The sequence below is a fragment of the Nycticebus coucang genome, chromosome X, assembly GCF_027406575.1.
Source record: "Nycticebus coucang isolate mNycCou1 chromosome X, mNycCou1.pri, whole genome shotgun sequence".
Classification (NCBI taxonomy): domain Eukaryota; kingdom Metazoa; phylum Chordata; class Mammalia; order Primates; family Lorisidae; genus Nycticebus; species Nycticebus coucang.
The window spans coordinates 10,220,388-10,238,824 of record NC_069804.1 but is presented as its reverse complement, the minus strand read 5'-3'; the positions used below and the strand labels follow the sequence as shown (position 1 = coordinate 10,238,824).

The following is an 18,437-nucleotide window of genomic DNA, read 5'->3' as shown; positions in this document are numbered from 1 at the left end:
CATATGGTAAAAGGCATGAGATGCTCTCTTGGGGCTCTTTTACAAGGGAACTAATCCCATTCCTGAGAGCTCTGCCTTCATGACCCAATCACCTTCCAATAGCCCTACCTTCTTGGACCATCACATTGATGACTGGGTTTCAACATATGAATTTGGGGAAATACAAACCTTCAGATCACAGTACAAACATCACAGTTTGGAACTAGGGGTGAAAAGATAAGGAAGGAACACTGCAGGAGAAAGTAACTAATGTGGTTGAGTTTCAATTTTCTTCTTTAAGATACATTAATATACCTCTGAGATTTAGAGAAGCTAATTGAATGATCTGAAACTATGATAGCCTAAAAAGCCCAAGAAGGGTGTCTGTGCAATTACACAGGGAAGTCATTCAAAATTCAATGGTTGGAAGCCTGAAATTGAGCAATCACATCAAGAGCATCATAAGGGATACCTCCTTTAAAGGAAAGAATCCTTGAGCCCTTTTACATTCATCTAAAGCAGAAAAGGTAGTTTGATTAGAGGGGATAAAAAATACTAGAAAAAGAATTTAGGTGCAAATGTAAATGGTGATTTTTTTTAACAACTATGAAAGCTCAGGGTATTTATACAACTCTGTCAGAACCATAAACACTGACCCAGTTACAGGAAGAAAACAACTTATGTGAGGTAAAGCTCTACCTATTACATGGTTGAGAGGTTTTTAGAACAACATGGTACACAGGCCCCAGGTAGGTAGCTAATAGAAAACTAAAAGGCAAAAGACAGCCGCACATTACAATTACTTATCTTTTCATTCCCTTGTTTCTGCAATAAGAGTAGCAGCAGCAGCAAGAGAATCCCATTTTGATCTCCTTTAACTATTCAATTTTGACGTTCAAAAAATTATTGATTTTAATAAGGTAATGTTTGTTATGGTGGATGAGCCCAAGGCCTACTATCTTCCTCATTTCCTTCTCATCCTTGATCACGTTCTCTCTGTTCTCCAAGAGAGTAATTGGATATTCAAGATATCCATCATTCATTCTTGCTTCCTAACAGTTTTCATTAATGCTCTAAACACTTGATCTTAGACCTTAGTGCTACAGCCTTGTGTTAACCTTCAGTCTATTTCAGTGGTTCTCAATTGCAGGAGATTTTGTCCCCCAGGGCACATTTGGCCACGGCTGGAAACACTTTTATTGTTACAACTAGAGGAGGGAGAGCACTGTCATCTAGTGGGTTGAGGCCAGGGATGCTGCTAAACATTCTACAATGCACAGGATAGCCCCACAAAAAAGAATCATCTGACAGGAAGTGTCAATAAGTGCTGCTGTTAAGAAACTGCTCTACTATAATTTGTTGTACTAGCAAGAGCAAGAATCATCTTGTCTAAAATAATCATTTAGGGATCTTTCTTGCCCTTTGATCTTTTATTTCTGGGAGGAGGCTCTAAGACCTTTTACTGACAACTCTTTCTGAGCCCCCAGCCTACACACCCAGCATCAGGCAGGTGTCTTCACTTGCTTGGTCTGTCTCCAATGCCTTCCCTTATGTGTTACATATAGATAACTCCATATCCTATTATTCGCATCCAAGGATACCCTCTTCTCTTGCTGTCTATCCCCTCCTCTCAAATATCTTTTACTTTGAAACTCACTCTAGAACATTGGTACCCATGTACGGACCATCAGCATCACCTGGAAAGAGTCCTTACAGATGCAGAATCTCTGCCCCAATGCAGATCTACTGAATTAGAACTTACATGTCAACATGATCCCCAGGTAAATCTTACATACTTTAAAATCTGAGACATGCTTCTCTAGTCTAAAGTAGCAATTCTTGAATTTAGCTATGAACTGGAATCTGATGAAGACCTTTATAAAATACCAAGGTCTGGGTCCTACCCCTGGAGAAGCTGATGTAATTAGGGTTTACCCTGGGTATTAGGTTTCTACAGGTCTCTATGACACTCTAATGTGCGTTCCATGTTGAAAACTACTACTTTGGATTAATAATTCTTGTAATGGTTGATACTAGCTTCTTTCATTTCTACATTCCAGTGCCTATACAAGAGCCACTATAAAGCTGCAATCAAGGGCCTGGCTTTGGGACTAAACTCTATGGGTTTGAATTCCAGCTATCACTTACTGATAGTGTGACCTTGGGAAAGTTATTCAATCACCCTGTGCTTCAGTTTCTCTAGATGTAAATGGGAATAACTATCTTATATGATACGGGATTACATCAGTCGGGATTCAACTAGAGCAATAGAACCAGATTATGTATGAATTTATTACAAGGAATTGGCATGTGTACTTGTGAAGACCACATATCAAATTTAATGTCCAGAGTGCAGCTACTCAGGAAGAAAAGATTGCAAACAGGCTGCAGCCCCCTGGATAGTTTTCAGATGTTGTCCTTAGGCATCTCTTGACTCAGAAAAACCTACAGCCTCATTTAAAATCTTTTTGATGATTAGGTTAGGTCTACTCAGGATAATCTCCTTTTGGATGAACTTAAAGTCAACTGATTATGGATCTAATCACATCTGCAAAATCCATTCACAGCCACATCTAGATTAGTGTTGGATTGAATAACTGGAAGATGTGTATGCTATAAGATGGTCACACCTCCTTTTCTAACTCTTTAGGGAAGTGGTTCTCAACCTTCCTAATGCCACAATGTATTTTCATTATTAAAAAGGGGTCGTGACCCACAGGTTGAGAACTGCTGCTTTAGGGCATATCTCTTATCGCCTACCCTAACTGGAAACAGAAAGCCCTAGAAGAGAATCAATCCTTAGGTGGTAGTTGAACCTAGGCAAGCTGACACATTAAAAGCCATCAGAGTTAAATACTTTACCACATTTAACTCCTGAAAACAGTACCTCACTCATAGTAGTTAGCACTCAATAAATGTGATTATTGCCCTTATCAAATCAATAAAAATTTATTTAGCCAAAGATTCTTACACTAAAATATTTGTTCATGCAATGCATTTTGATATGATCGAATCTCAGTTTCAACTTTATACTGGATTATGTTAAAGCCAAGATGTATTTCATTCCTAACTAAAAATAGGTTATCAGTCACCAAAATGTCATAGACACTTGACAGAAAGAAATCTTAAAATCTTTAAGAATTCAAGAAAAACATACACAAAACAAAATTCAGACCCAAATACCTCTACAGGAAGAAGGATATTTTAATAGTACTCTTCAGAATGAGAATCTACTTGAAACTTTCAAAAATTAAATGTACTCTTGGCCAGTATTCCTCAAGACTATCGAGGGCATGGAAAGCAGGGAAAAACAGCAAAACTGTCACAGACCAGAGAAGACTGAGGAGATGTGACAACTAAATGCAATGTGGTATCCTCCATGGGATCCTGGGACAGAACATGAAGTAGTAGAAAAACTGGTGAAATCTAAATAAAGCCTGAAGTTTAATTAGTAACATACCAGAGTATCATTGAAATCTAAGGTCTTAACAATGGGGGAAACTGAGTGAAGGCTAAATGGAAACTATCTGTGCTATGTTTGCAAGTTCTTTTTCCAAATTGTATATGAAATCAGCACATTGTACCCCATAAATGCAGTAATGTACATAGTTATGATCTAATAAAAAACAACAAAAATAAAATAAGCAAGGTTATTTAACAAATTAAAAAATAAACCTCTTATTCACCTCCAGGATTTCGCTAAAAATTTTAAGGTCCAGATGTGTGTATATTAAGAAATCTCTCCTATACCTCCTGGGTAAGGACTCAACTACAACTTGAATTTTTACCCAACAAACACAAATAATGTAACACACATATTAATCTGAAATTGAAAAAAAAGAAATATCTCCCTGATTCTGAAGCAAACCTCAGGGTTAGACCCATCCCAACTTCATTTTTAAAAGAATAAATTATATTTCTAATCGTTGTTATAAAATCATCCCTTCAGGGAACACAGGATACTCAGGGACCAAGATAGCAACCTATGCCTAGGATCCTTGCTAGACTCCCTAAAACTCTGATCAAAAGCAGCAGACCCTTCATTCTTTGCCCTTTCATGAACTGTGAAAAATCTCCTTGGTGTCACCATCTTGGAACTTAATTATTGAGCAGAGCAATTCCATTTCCTGTCCAGCAGATTTTTAGGTACTGATTCTGGAGCTTTCTGCTCATCTTGTCTTCCTTCTAACATGTGCAGAAGCAAAGGATCTGGTGTTTGTCACACTTCCAACAGGCCAAGACCAAGAGGTTCCACTCCTACAGAACACTCATTCACCCAAGGAAGACTAAGGAATGACTGTCCTGGTGCCTAGTTTGAATTACAACAAAAGCAAGTACATTGTTGACAGATCATCTTTAGAGGAGATAAGGCTGTACCATTTCACTTAGTGAGGACCTTAGGTCTCTATCCACATTACTTTTTCTGCTTTACTGTGAGCATGAAAGCCACCTACGCATACATGCTCCTAGACAGGATTTTGACATCAAAGCCAAAATAAGAACTTACAAAATAAAGAAAGGAAAGAAGAAGGGAAGTTCAGCACAGGAAAAAAAAAAATGCAATGTTATTTCTGACCAACTGAACAGTGCTTGGAAAACCTCCATCCCCACATACACACATATACCATACACCTGCTATATAATACATACGCACGCATACACAATCACACACACACAGAAGTGCTTGATACCTAAGCTACTGAGTTCTCCGTTGAAGCACAAAAATAACTATTAGAGTATTTTGGAATTTATTCATTCATCAAATCACTCATATATTCATTCATTCATCAAATAATTACTGAGCATTGCTAGGCACCAGAAATGGTTCTTCGACGTGAGAATATAACAGTGGGCAAGACAAAGTGTCTACCCTCACAATTTTTTTTTTTTTTCAGACAGAGTGTCACTTTGGCACCTTTGGTAGAGTATCACGGCATCTTAGCTCACAGCAACCTCAGACTCTTGGGTTCAAGCAATTCTCTTGCCTCAACCTCCCAGGTAGCTGGGACTACAGGTGCCCACCACAAGGCCTGGCTATTTTTTAGAGACAGGGTCTTGCTCTTGCTTAGAAAAAAAAATTTTTTTTAATCAAATGAGCAAGCAGTAAAAATTTTGTTTTATTTTATTATTGGTTAGAAAGATTTTATAACCAAAAATGGCAATGATAGTAAAGAAATCATTCGTGTTTTTCAATACGCAAATATATTTCTTCCAACATGGGCCCTGGTGTGATCATAAACATCCACGTTAACTTCTTTGCTGGAAACTTCCTTAATTGTTGTATTCTTGAAGGGCCTGGGCCATGAAGAGTTTGCCTAAGTTTTGGGCAGTGAACTCCTTGACGTTCTGGCAGCAACATCAGTAAGTGTTAATCTGGCCTGTGATGAGCAGGGAGTCCATCCTGTCAGTGGGCTGCAGTGGTTTGAAGAGTTCGGACAGATCCTCCTCAGGGAGTGGGGGTTCCCCTTGGCTCTGATGCTGCATGTTCTCCTGTTGGCGACACTGCTGATACTGTTATTTCTGCTGCTGCTGTTTACTAGTGTTCCTCATAAGTGTTATATTTAACTATATCTTGGCTCATATCATCCACTCTGTCCATCAGCAACTGTAGATTCCTCCCCAAATGATTGCTGCTAGCAAGGCTGAGCAATTCATATTTATCTGCTACAGCTGACTTCTTTTCAAGTTCCCACATTAGGATGTTGATCAGACGTGAATTTTTTTTTTTTATTAAATACATTAATGCAGTCATGGGGTACAATGTGCTGGTTTTATATACAACCTGGACTATTTTCATCAAACTGGTTAACAATGTGAATTTTTAATTATAATCAGCACTTTTTCAAACATGTGCTCAAAGGTGATATTTGCTCTTTTCAATGCTTCAGGGGAAAAATTCTTCTCTTTACAAACTTCCATCAGTTTAGGAGTCAGTCTGTATGCTTTTAGTGAGAGAGACCCTTGGGCAGTTTTTATGGAATCGTAAATGAGACGGACAGATTCTTTAATGGCATATTGGTAACTGAACTGAGAATCTAGGAGTGCCCGGGTGACAAACGTGCTGTAGTACGTGGCCTGGTAGCAGCCCATGTGAAGATGATTGATGTTTATATGGAGAAGGCTCCACATCATTTCCATCTCATACTGGACTTCATCAAAGTCTGTGTGTTGAGGGAAGGGGAAGCAGTTGGTAATTTCAAGCTGAACTTTTACAACCAGCCCAAAAGCACTCCCTAAACAATTTCGGTTCCTTGTCCTTCTTCTTGGTAATATTTGATTATCTCTAATACTACCAAGCCATCTATCTGCACTTGCTTCACGGCCAAATCTCCAGAGCTGCCTTTGCCCTTGCCTTTGCCTTTCCCTGCAGTGCTGGTGGTAGAGCTGGAAGAGGCGGCAGTAGAGCCAGTGTCTTTCTTGCAGGACGTACCCTCACAAAATTTTTAACATTACTAAACATTTAATTAAATATGCAATCCCTTTACACATATTATCCCATTCATTACTCTCATTTTTCTTTTTTTTTTTCATTAAATCATAGCTGTGTACATTGATGCGACCATGGGGCACCATACACTGGTTTTATAGACCGTTTGACACATTTTCATCACACTGGTTAACATAGCCTTCCTGGCATTTTATTAGTTATTGTGTTAGGACAATCATATTCTGCATTCACTAAGTTTCACATGTACCCTTGTAAGATGCACCGCAGGTGTAATCCCACCAATCACCCTCCCTCCGCCCAACCTCCCCCCTCCTTCCCCTCCCTCTTCCCCATATTCTTAGGTTATAACTGGGCTATAGCTTTCATACGAAAGCCATAAATTAGTTTCATAGTAGGGCTGAGTACATTGGATACTTTTTCTTCCACTCTTGAGATACTTTACTAAGAAGAATATGTTCCAGCTCCATCCATGTAAACATGAAAGAGGTAAAGTCTCCATCTTTCTTTAAGGCTGCATAATATTCCATGGTGTACATATACCACAATTTACTAATCCATTCGTGGATCGATGGGAACTTGGGCTTTTTCTATGAATTAGCAATTATGAATTGGGCTGCAATAAACATTCTGGTACAAATATCTTTATTATGATGTGATTTTTGGTCTTCTGGGTATATACCTAGTAGAGGAATTATAGGATTGAATGGCAGATCTATTTTTATTTTTATTATTTATTTATTTTTTGTAGAGACAGTCTCACTTTATCACCCTGGGTAGAGTGCCGTGGCATCACACAGCTCACAGCAACCTCCAACTACTGGGCTTAGGCAATTCTCTTGCCTCGGCCTCCTGAGTAGGTGGGACTACAGGCGCCCACCACAACGCCTGCTATATTTTTTTGTTGTAGTTTGGCCGGGGCTGGGTTTGAACCCACCCCCCTTGGTATATGGGGCTGGCGCCCTACTCACTGAGCCAGAGGCACTGCCCGGCAGATCTATTTTTAGAACATCTTTCCAAAAGGAATGTATTAATCTGCATTCCCACCAGCAGTGTAGAAGTGTTCCCTTTTCTCCAACATCTCTGGTCTCAGGATTTTGTGATATGGGCTAATCTTACTGGAGGTAGATGATATCTCAAAGTAGTTTTGATTTGCATTTTTCTGATGATTAAAGATGACAAGCATTTTTTCATATGTCTGTAGGCCATGCGCCTGTCTTCTTCAGAGAAGTTTCTTTTCAAGTCTTTGCTCATCAGCTTCTTATTGGAGGATCTATCCAACACTGCCAAAGGAGTGTTGAAATCTCTGACTATTATGGAGCTGGAGCAAATCAAGTTGCTCATGTCTGCTAGAGTTTCTCTTATAAATTGAGGTGCATTCTGGTTGGGTGCATAAATATTCATAATTGAAATCTCATCATATTGCGTATTACCCTTAACAAATATGAAGTGACCATTCTTATCCTTCCTTACTTTCGTTAGTTTAAAGCCTACTGTGTCTGCAAATAGAATTGCAACACCTGCTTTTTTCTGATTACCATTTACCTGAAATATGGATGACCATCCTTTCACCCTGAGTCTATATTTGTCTTTTAAGGTAAGATGTGACTCTTGTACGCAGCAAATATCTGGCCTGAGTTTTTGTATGCAGTCACCTAACCTGTGCCTCTTTAGAGGACAGTTTAAGCCATTCACATTAATGGAGAATATTGATAAGTCTGGTAAAATTTTGGGTATTGAGTTTTTTGAAAGTCCAGTGGACATTTTTAATCCTTTCGCCACTGTGGAAGTTGGAGTTTGATCAAAAGTTTCTGAGTGAGTTTACTTTTGTGGTAGAGGATTGGGCTGCTCATTATGGAGGATAGGTCTGAGAATATCCTGAAGAGCTGGTTTGGTTATGGCAAATTTCTTCAACATATGAATGTCATCAAAGTATTAAATTTCTCCATCATAAATGAAACTCAGTTTATCTGGATACAGGATCCAGGGTTGAAAGTTATTTTGCTTTAGGAGACTAAAAGTCAATGATCACCCGCTTCTGGCTTGAAAAGTTTCAGCAGAGAGATCTGCAGTCATTCTAATATTCTTCCCTTTGTAGGTAATGGATTTCTTATGTCTGGCTGCTTTCAGAATTTTGTTCTTCACATTAACTTTAGTGAAGTTAATTATGACATGCCTGGGGGATGTCTTATTCAGATTGAGTCATGCTGGGGTTCTGAAACTGTCTGCTATCTGAATTTCAGAATGTTTTGGCATGTCTGGAAAATTCTCTTTCATAATTTCATGGAGAAGGGCCTCTGTGCCTTGCGAGGCCACTTCATCACTTTCAGGGATTCCAATGAGGTGGATATTAGTTTTCTTCAAATTATCCCAGAGCTCTCTGAGAGAATGATCTGTTTTTGTTCTCCATTTCTCTTCCTCTTTGAGAGTTTGGGAGCATTCAAAAGCTTTGTCTTCAATGTCAGAAATCCTTTCTTCTGCTTGCTCCACTCTGTTACTGAGGGATGCTACTGTATTTTTCAGATCTTTGAGGGCTGCAAATTCTTGCTTCATTGCATCAAAATCTTTGGTGGTTTTGTCTTTAAATTCATTAAATTCTTGAGACAACTTTTGAATTGCTCCTCAAATTTCTAATTCCAAATATTCCTCCAGTCTATTAATCTTGTTTGCAATCCAAATTCTGAATTCAATTTCTGACATCTCAGCCAGCTGTTTATGAATGGGATCTTCAGTTACATCTGCCATATCTTTCCTTGGGTGGGTTAATCTATTCTGGTTATTCATGTTACCAGAGATTTTCCACTGATTCCACTCCATGATTATTTTACACCATTTGACTTTTCCCATAGAGCTTTGTCGCGGACCCCTACAGTGCTACAGCTTGAGAACTGGGGACCTGTTTGGTGTGGTGGGGCTAAGTGGTTCTGTCTTGTTTTCAGCTGGTCTCTGTCTCACCCTAGTGAAACAGTTACTCTGGGTTGAAGTCTCAGCTGTGGAGAAATACCAGCAATTAAGTCACCCCGCCCCCCACAGGCAACAATTGGAAAAGGAAAATCAAACCTTCCTACAACCACACATCCAGGGCACCACTTGAATAGTCCTCGGGCGATTGGCTCAGTTCAAAAGGTCCAAATCAATTGTTTCAGTGAGCACCTGTCTCAGGTGGGAGACTTTGAAAGGTCTCTGGCCACTGGATCGCAGGGGTCCGGTGACAACCCAAATATGACTTGCTCCGATGCTCTGTGAAGTCAGGAGGACCCACCCAGCAAATAAATTAGTCTGGGAAGGTTGATGCCTCCTTCCCAACCTTGCACCTCTGACACACCCAGTCACTGATAGCCCCGCAGGGCTGTGACCCAGTTGCCTCCAGTGAGCAGATACTCTAGGAGTTTGCACCTGCCTGAATCACAAGGAAATCTACATCTGCTCAGCCAGGCCGCTGCGTTCTGCCTCTATCCAGCAGGGAGGAGATGAGGCCTGACAACCTTGGGCGCTTGATGGAGACTGGGGGCTGTTCACTCAGTTCCAGCTCTGCCTCTGATTGATGTTACTGACAGAACAGAACAACTTTGCAGGAATTTGTTTCTGTCCCTGCTAAATTCCCCTGCAGAAGAGAAGCTGTTTTGAGTTCCCAGAACCTACGCCTCAGGCCCTGTCTTTGCTCCTGAAGGTTTGTATTCGCAGCATGGTTAGTTGTCAGTTCTAGCCTCCTGCTTTCCTTTGTCTATGGGCTGATGATCCCCTGAGGGCTGGGTGCGTCTTAGGCTCAGTAAAATGTTTCTCTGGCTCAGCCCTGCCCTGGGAATTTCCCAGCTCAGCGCTGTGCATTTCTAGTTCCCACGCTCCACCCAGGCCAACACCGCCTCAGGCAAACCCTTTACTCACGGGTCCTGAGTTTCCGTCCCAGATCTGTTCCATGGTGGTTGCCACCTGAGCAGATGCCTGGCCTCCTCTGGTTGCCCAGGGAGACAGGGGGCGTGGCTTCAGAATATCCGGGGGTGAGCCCTATTGTTGCCAAAAATGGCTGCTGCTCTGCGCCTTGGGGCACCACCACTCCTGCATGTTTCCCTCTCAGCCGATTGTCCTTTCTTCACTCCTGTGCCACAGAATCAGCACTGACCAGCTGTAGTCTAGGCCCTGTCCACACCCCTCGAGAAATCACCCAAGAAACTGGACTTCTGGGGGACAGGCCTCCGGACCTCAGAGTGAGAGGGGAAGGGAGTGCTGGGAGCTCAGAATTGCAGGTAGAGAATATTTACAGTTCTATACAGTTTTATGCCTGGCAGGAGAATGCCGTGGCACCCTAGTAGGGGAGGTAGGTCCAGTTTTTAGAGGGTCTCTTCCATGGAGTGTAGTGGGAGGACCTTTGAACTCTGCTCATTTGTTTGTGGGGCACTCTGAGCCATTCTCATGGGGGAGGGGACTCCCGTCCACTTGGTGATGGATTTTGTACCTTTTGTTTGTATCCTTAGGGTTGCAGCTCGCCTCAGCGGGGTTGATGTGCATTCTTCAACCTTCTCTCTTGGTGCAGCTCTAATCCATCAGGTTACTTGCTAAATTTCTGTTCTTTAACTCTCCCTCTGGATGGGAGCCTCTGTGGAAGGCTGGCTTCAGTCAGCCATCTTGTTTCCACCCTTCTTACTCTCATTTTTCCAGATGAGAACCCTGGGGCTTAGCAAGCTTGAGGAACTTACCCAAGGAAAGTGATAACACATAGATTTTTAATCTAAAAAGGGTTATTGCAGCACACAAACTAGCATAATACTGCATATCCAGTGTAAGATGTCAACTGCCAAAGTATCTGTGGTGGCATAACATGCTAACTGGAACAAAGTAAACATAAACATTGGTCTCTGTACTCCAGTGCAGAAGGATTCTTGAACTTGCTTTTTTGGCCCTTTCTCCTCCTTGCTTCTGGGTCTAGGAAGAGGAGTGCCCTTGCCTTGCACTTGTTCCTCATTCTTCATTCCTGGAAAGGGAACAGCGAGGAGGAAATTGCCTTTCCATCCTACGCACAGCTGTTGCAAGAAATCTCTGGCAGGCACCAAGCTCTCCCAGACAAGGGAATCCAGGAGGAGCCATCCCCTGCACCTTCCCTTGGCTCCCCCATTTTTGGATGAGCTTTGTCCACATGCCACCTATTATGTGCAGCTCAAGGTCTGGCAGAAGCTCCCAATCAGAGCCCAACAGTGCTCTCTATCACAGGTGGGATCCAAGGAGGAGAGCTAAAATGTGTCTAAAAGGGGAGTCAGAGAAAATGCTGGACTGTACTCTCTGAGCAATGGCCCTTGGAGACATCCCAAGAGGCAGCTGCCCAACTGGCAAGGCTTGTGTCAGGCAGCTGTGTGCCCAGGAACAAGGAGCAGTGCACATATGGCAAAGGGGGCCTGTACCATCTGTCACATGCCTGTGCCAGCCTCTTTACTTCAGGCAAGTTGGGAGTGGGAGGCATCAAGAAAAAAGTGACAGCTCACCAAGCCAGCCACATGCCATGGCTCTCCTCTAATGATTTCTTCCTCTAAACATTTAGACTCCTTCACAACTGTCATATGGAAGTTGCTAGTGGATATACTACCATAATTAAGAGCATGCAGTTTTGAGTCAGAAAGTCCTAGGTTTGAATTTGTGTTCTCCATGTACAAAGTGTAGGTGACCTGGGTAGGTTACCTAATGATGTGTCTTTGAGTGTCACTTTTCTCATTTGTAAACAGAAGTTATAATAATTAGCCCTCAAGGTTATTGTGAAGATTAAATTCAATAATATTTATAAAGAGCTAAGGGCAACAACAAAATTAACATTAAGTAAAACAAATTCTTTTCCATGCTGAGGCAAGTCCCTGACTATAAAACAGTCTTCTTTCATAAGTGGTAGATCTTTTTTTTCTCAGTTGTGGAAGTAAAAAGAGCAATGGAGTTTCTCAGCACACTTCAATGTGCATTCAGAGCCCCTGGGGATCTTGGGAAAGGCAGATTCTGATTTAGTATGTCCTGCAAGGGGCCTGAGGGTCTGATTCCAGTGAGGCAACCAGTGGTGTTGATGCTACTGATCTATGGATGACACTTTGTGTAGCAAGGGTCTAAGAGACCTGCTATAGCACCTTTGCTAAGCCGTCTCACTTCTCTAGGCTTCAGTTTTCTCAGATGCAAAGTTTTAAGAGTTTATTTAGATAATTTCCCATTCTTTTCATGCTACCAGGTTGTGAAGGATCCGTTGGTAGCCATTTTTACAGATAATTTTTCTCGTCCATCTACCTCACCCTTCTGCTATGTGACTTTGTCCCTCTTCCCATCAAGAGGAGGAGCCCTTCCCCTTGAAACTGTCTTGTCCTGTGCCTGGTGACTTGTCTGGACCAGAAGAATATGGCAGAAGTAAAGCTATGTGACTTTTAGGCTTATGCCTTATGAAGCCTGGCACCTTTCCTATTTATTTTATTTTATTTTAATTCTTAGGATATAGCTGCCACATAAAGATGCTCTAACTAGACTGCTGAAGGAGAAAAGAAAGAGTGGTCCAGCCAGCCCCCAGTTCTACCAGGTACCACAGCTAGGTGCCCGACACATAAGCATACCCAACCTAAACATTCCATCCCCAGTTAATCTTCTAGATTTCTATAGCTACACATGAAATCCCATCTCATGCAGCAGATGAACCATCCTGCCAAACCCAATTCACAAAATTATGAGAAATAATAAATCTTTGTTGTTTTAAGCCATTATGTTTTGGATAGTCTATTACATAACAATTGATAGCTGGTACACATGTTCTACTCATAAAGGGGATAACAGAAAATATACAAATCACAACACCTGGAAGAATTATAAAGAAACATGACTATCAACCAGAAGGCAGAACACATGCTGAGAGCTGACTTTTACATCTATAGTGTTCTTAATGAAGACGTCTATTTGGTATTCAATTCAATTCATACAGACAAGCCCCAGGTTATGATGTTCCAACTTAGGAATTTTCAACCTTACAATGGTGTGAAAGCAATATGAGGCAAGGCATTCAGTAAACACCTTGACTTATGATAAGGTTATGTCAGAATAAATCCATCACAAGTCAAAAACACACATTTGACTCATAATATTTTCAATTTACAATGCGTTTATCAGGACATAACCCCATCATAAGTCAAGAAGAACCTGTTATTTATTCAGGGTTAGTGGGGAATGTGAAGAAAGTCAGGAATATAATTCCAGGAAACTTGTAATATGTTTGGGAATGCTAATTTGTTGCAAAGAAAACAATTAGAGAACATATATCAATTAATAATAATATAGTAAACATATACTTCAGACTCAAAATATTTTAGCATCAACAGTACAACTCTATGGATGCCTATAAGGTGCTCAGTCAGTGTAGTCTAGAGTTATCAGAGAACCATTCAATGGAAAAAGTACAGGCATCTCTCATTTTATTGCTCTTCACTTTATTTCATGTTTATTGTTCTTTGCAGATATTGTGTTTTTTACAAATGGAAGGTTTGTGCCAACCCTGAAAGCCTATCAGTGTGATTTTTCCAACAGCATGTGCTTATTTCTTGTCTCTGTGTCAGATAATTGTAAGCATTTTTTAGCAATAAAGTCTTTTTTAATTAAGGTTTGTACATTGTTTTTTAGACATAATGCTATTGTACAATTAACAGACTACAGTATAGTGTAACATAACTTTTATATGCGCTTGGAAACTATAAAAATTGTATAACTTGCTTTATTGCAGTATTTGCTTTATGGTGATGGTCTAGAACCAAACCTGCAATATTTCCAAGGTATGCCTGTATAACTAAGACCTGGATAGGCAGAGGTTTAAAAAAAAAAGTCTGTAATGCTTGAGTAATGGTATTCAAATCTTTTATACAAAAGTGAAACTGTAAGCCCTATTGGCAAATACATTTTAGAAAGTCTCAAATTCTTTATATAGAGAATGATGATTTAAAATAAAATCTTTAAAATTAGCATTTGCTGTGGCACTTGGCACACATAATTATAGTAAATTAGTAAACTGTGGGGACACAAAGATATTATAGAATATATGCTACAGAAATAGACTAGTGGAATTTTAAAGATATAATACAGCTAAAAATTTGTGAAGGTATGTGACAACATGGGATTTTGAAGGTAAAAAATTTACACAAAATTGAATTTGCAAAATAAATGTAAAGAATTTGATGTAGTCATTGTCTTTAGTACTTTCATCCACATTGTAGTTATAATGTGTTTCATTTGGAAAATATTTTTTATTAAGTGATTGCTGCTGCAGCTGTTTCTATAAAACCAACTGAAACAAAAGAGTTAAAACTTTACTAGAGTTCTAAGCTTGACAAGATATAGCTATGGTTAAGAATTAGTCAGCTTTTATCCCAGCTTGCTTCTCCATAATTGCTTACTGCTTAGGAGTTTGGTCATAGATTTATAACTTCCCTTAATTGCTTCTATAGATGGTTCTATTGTAAAACCAAAACCTAAGACTGTTTTTTGAGATGTTTTCCTGCCCCTGCATTCCTATGGACCCACTGATGCTATGGAAATGATTCAATCCATACTATAGACTCCACCAAGGGACTGTCTCAGCCCAAGAATGCAGTGTCTACATTCTTGTGATTTCACCACACAAACCCTGAGTTAACTAGTTAGCAATGCTGATTCTCTAAGCCTCTCCCCCACCAAATTCCCCTTAAAACTCTCAGTCTAGAGCTTGTCAAGGGAGGCAGATTTTATAAATTCCTCCCATCTCTATGTTCAGCTGCCTAATAACTAATAAACTTTTTCTCTGTACATACCTGCTGTCTCAGTGCATTGGCTTTCCCATGCAGCAGGCAAAAAGAATCCAGTTAGGTGATAACACTACTGGTAATATGAAACCTCAGATTAAAATTTTCAACAATATTCCAGTAAAATGAGATCTATGGTTAAGAATAAGTTGTAAGAAAAAAATATAATTATACTTGCTTTTATAATATTCTTTATGAGCATTTTCTGTAAGAAAATTATGTGCTTACAAATCACGCTTTGGCTGTATTAGATGATAAATAAATCTACTTTTTTAGAACAGGAAATTAATCTTGTAGGCACCTTCTCAAAACTTCATTTATCTATGTTACTATTTTGCTACCTCTTTTCCATGAAAATCCAAGGGGAAGAACATAATTCTATTACGGTGGCAATTTCTAACCTCAGAATAATACCCATTTTAGATGGAAATTCCAACCAAAAATCTTAGTCAAGTGTTCAAATATTCTTTAAGAGACAAAGGACTAGCTTAGTAACTGTATAACATACCTTCCCAAGAACATATAAGTCAGCTCTGGCTATACCTTTAGCAATCAATAAAGTCATTACAGTGAATGAATGCCAATGCATACAATCTCAAGGATAGCCTAGGGTAAAGTAAGTAAGAAGAAAATACAGGGTTTTTTTCTCAACCTATTATAATTAAATCTTCTTGAATATTTTGTCATATATTCATTTAACAATGAAGTTTAAAAAGTCCAATATTGAAAAAGTTAGAGAAACCTAAAATCGGAGTAACTATATCTTGGTGATATGAACAGACAATAAACAAACCAATAAATACATAAGAATGATAGATGATTATAAGTACAATATTAAGAAACTAAGGCTGAGTCACAAGTAGAGCAGTGGGCAAGAACAATATTTAGGTGAGGTAGTTCAGAAAGGTTTCCCTGGAGGAGACTCATAAACAGAGACATGTTGGAGAGAACATTCCAGAGAAAGGGAACAATTAACATTAATGTCTTGAGTTAGAAAGAAGGATTGTTGTTAAGATATGATTATCAGATAAAAACAAAAATTATGTAATAAAATAGAGAAACAGAATAAGCAAATAAAAATTAAAAAAACAACTTAAACAACAACCAAAAAGGATGCAATTTCCAAGGAAGGAGCCGGCTTTGTGAATATGAGTGCCAGTACGTCTTCCTTGCGTTGGAGGTCTGAGCTGTGTGTTAGTAAGGGGAGATGGTTTTCCTAAGCAAACATACTAAAGACACAGAATTTCCAACCCATTAGCTTCAGTCCTCTGGGAGAATTGTGTTAAATTCAGTCAGCAATTATCTGTAATTCTGGATAACAGTCTCTACCTGAGAGTGAGCTTTGAAAGGGCAAAGCACAGCCACTGTCAGAAAGGGTCCTTCAGGTACATATCGAATTGCCTGGGGAAAGACCTTCTGACATCTCTGTTTGCTTTTTAAAGCACTGACTTTGTGCTTTGTAACCAGGGGGGAAAAAAGGCTTGTCTAAATTGATCTCTTTTCTGTAATTCCAACGTATTTCCAAGCTGTTTCCTTCTAGAAATCCTCTTTTTTGAGACAGTGGGAAACTCAATAGTCACCTTAAAAATCTTCCAAAACTTGGGGTGCATATTGAAGGAAAATTAAAATAGAGAGTGCAAATTGATGGGGTCTGAAGCTTAAATTACCATTAGTTACACCTTCTTGATTTGTGTGGGAAAAGCTGAGAAACTAACAAATATGATTCCTCAGGAGCATGCATAGCCCTGCAGAATAAAGCACACTCTAAACCAGGCATCTCACAGGGGCACCTTGGTTTTATGACAATTTGGCTATAAAATCATTCCAGCCACTAAAAGTACAGATGGAATAATCAATAGTCCAAATGAGCCTTAATAAGATGGTGCTTTGTTTAGGTATACATTCAACTCAAAGTTTTGAAATAATGGCTTTTATGCACAGTTAATTTAATAAGGTCTATTGAATAGAAATGATCTATTAGGCAATGCTTATAACCCTGGGGGAGGGGGCGAGCAAGGGTAATCATATGCCTCTTTGAGAAACTAAAGAAGTGATGGGCCCCTTTTCTCCAGAAAAATGCTTAAACAGATAAAAATTTGCAAGTAGTGTAAAGAAACTCATGGATCTCCTAGGTCTATTGTTGAAACCTCCTGCTTCAAAGACAGTGGGAGGCAAGAGTCTGACAGTAAAGACACCTCAGGTCTGCATGACACTGGAATAAGAAGTTTTAATTTTATAGCTGATTCAGGCCGGGCACAGTGGCGCATGCCCGTAATCCCAGCACTCTGGGAGGCTGAGCCAGGTAGATTGCTTGAGCTCGCAATTCAAGAGCAGCATGAGCCCAAGAGTTTGAGGTTGCTGTGAGCTATGACACCATGGCACTCTACCCAGGGTGAGATGGTGAGATTCTGTCTCAAAAAATAAATAAATAAATAAATTTATAGCTGGTTTTTACACCAAAGCAGGGTGTGCTTATACAATGGCTTTTTTATACTTAAAAATGCTTATTATGACAAATACAAATAACAAAACTTATCATAACCACTTTTTAGTGTACAGTTTGTGTTTAGTATAATTACACTGTTATACCAAAATACTCCAGAAAGCTTTTCTTCCTACAAAACTGAAATATCATACCCACTAAAACGTGCCCCATTCCCCTTCTCTCCAGCTCCTGGCAACCACAATTTTCTGTCTTTATGAATCACACTACTGTAGATACCTCATCGTAAGTGGAATTATACAGTGTTTTCTTCCTGTGACTGGCTTATTTTGCCTAGTATAATGTCCTAAGATTCATCCACATTGTAGCATGTGTCAGAATTTCCTCCCTTTTAAAGGCTAAATAATATTCCATTGTACGGATAGATTATAGTTTGCTTATCGATTCATCCACTCATGGACACTTGGGCTGCTTTCAGCTCTTGGCTGTAATGAAGGATGCTTCTATAAATATGGATGTACAAATAACTCTTTGAGATCCTACTTTCAGTTCTTTTGAATATACACCCAGAAGTGGAATGGCACAACGGTTTTGATGCACCCATTTTGACGGGCTCTATGGATGCAAGGAACACTATGATTCAGCAACTCTAAGTCAGGTCTCTTGGCAGAAGAGACCCACCCAAATGCACAATCAGTGTTTCACTACTAAGTTATACACATGATAGACATCCCTGATCCTGATTCTATACTTAACCTCTCCTTAATTATGTAGATTTTACTTTCTGCTTTATTCA

At 39.6% G+C, this 18,437-nt stretch overlaps 1 pseudogene; it reads right to left on the bottom strand.

Moving 5' to 3' along the window:
- Positions 1 to 5,250: 5,250 nt before the first annotated feature.
- Positions 5,251 to 18,437, bottom strand: part of LOC128578010 (eukaryotic translation initiation factor 3 subunit H-like) — a 77,860-nt pseudogene continuing 64,673 nt past the window's right edge.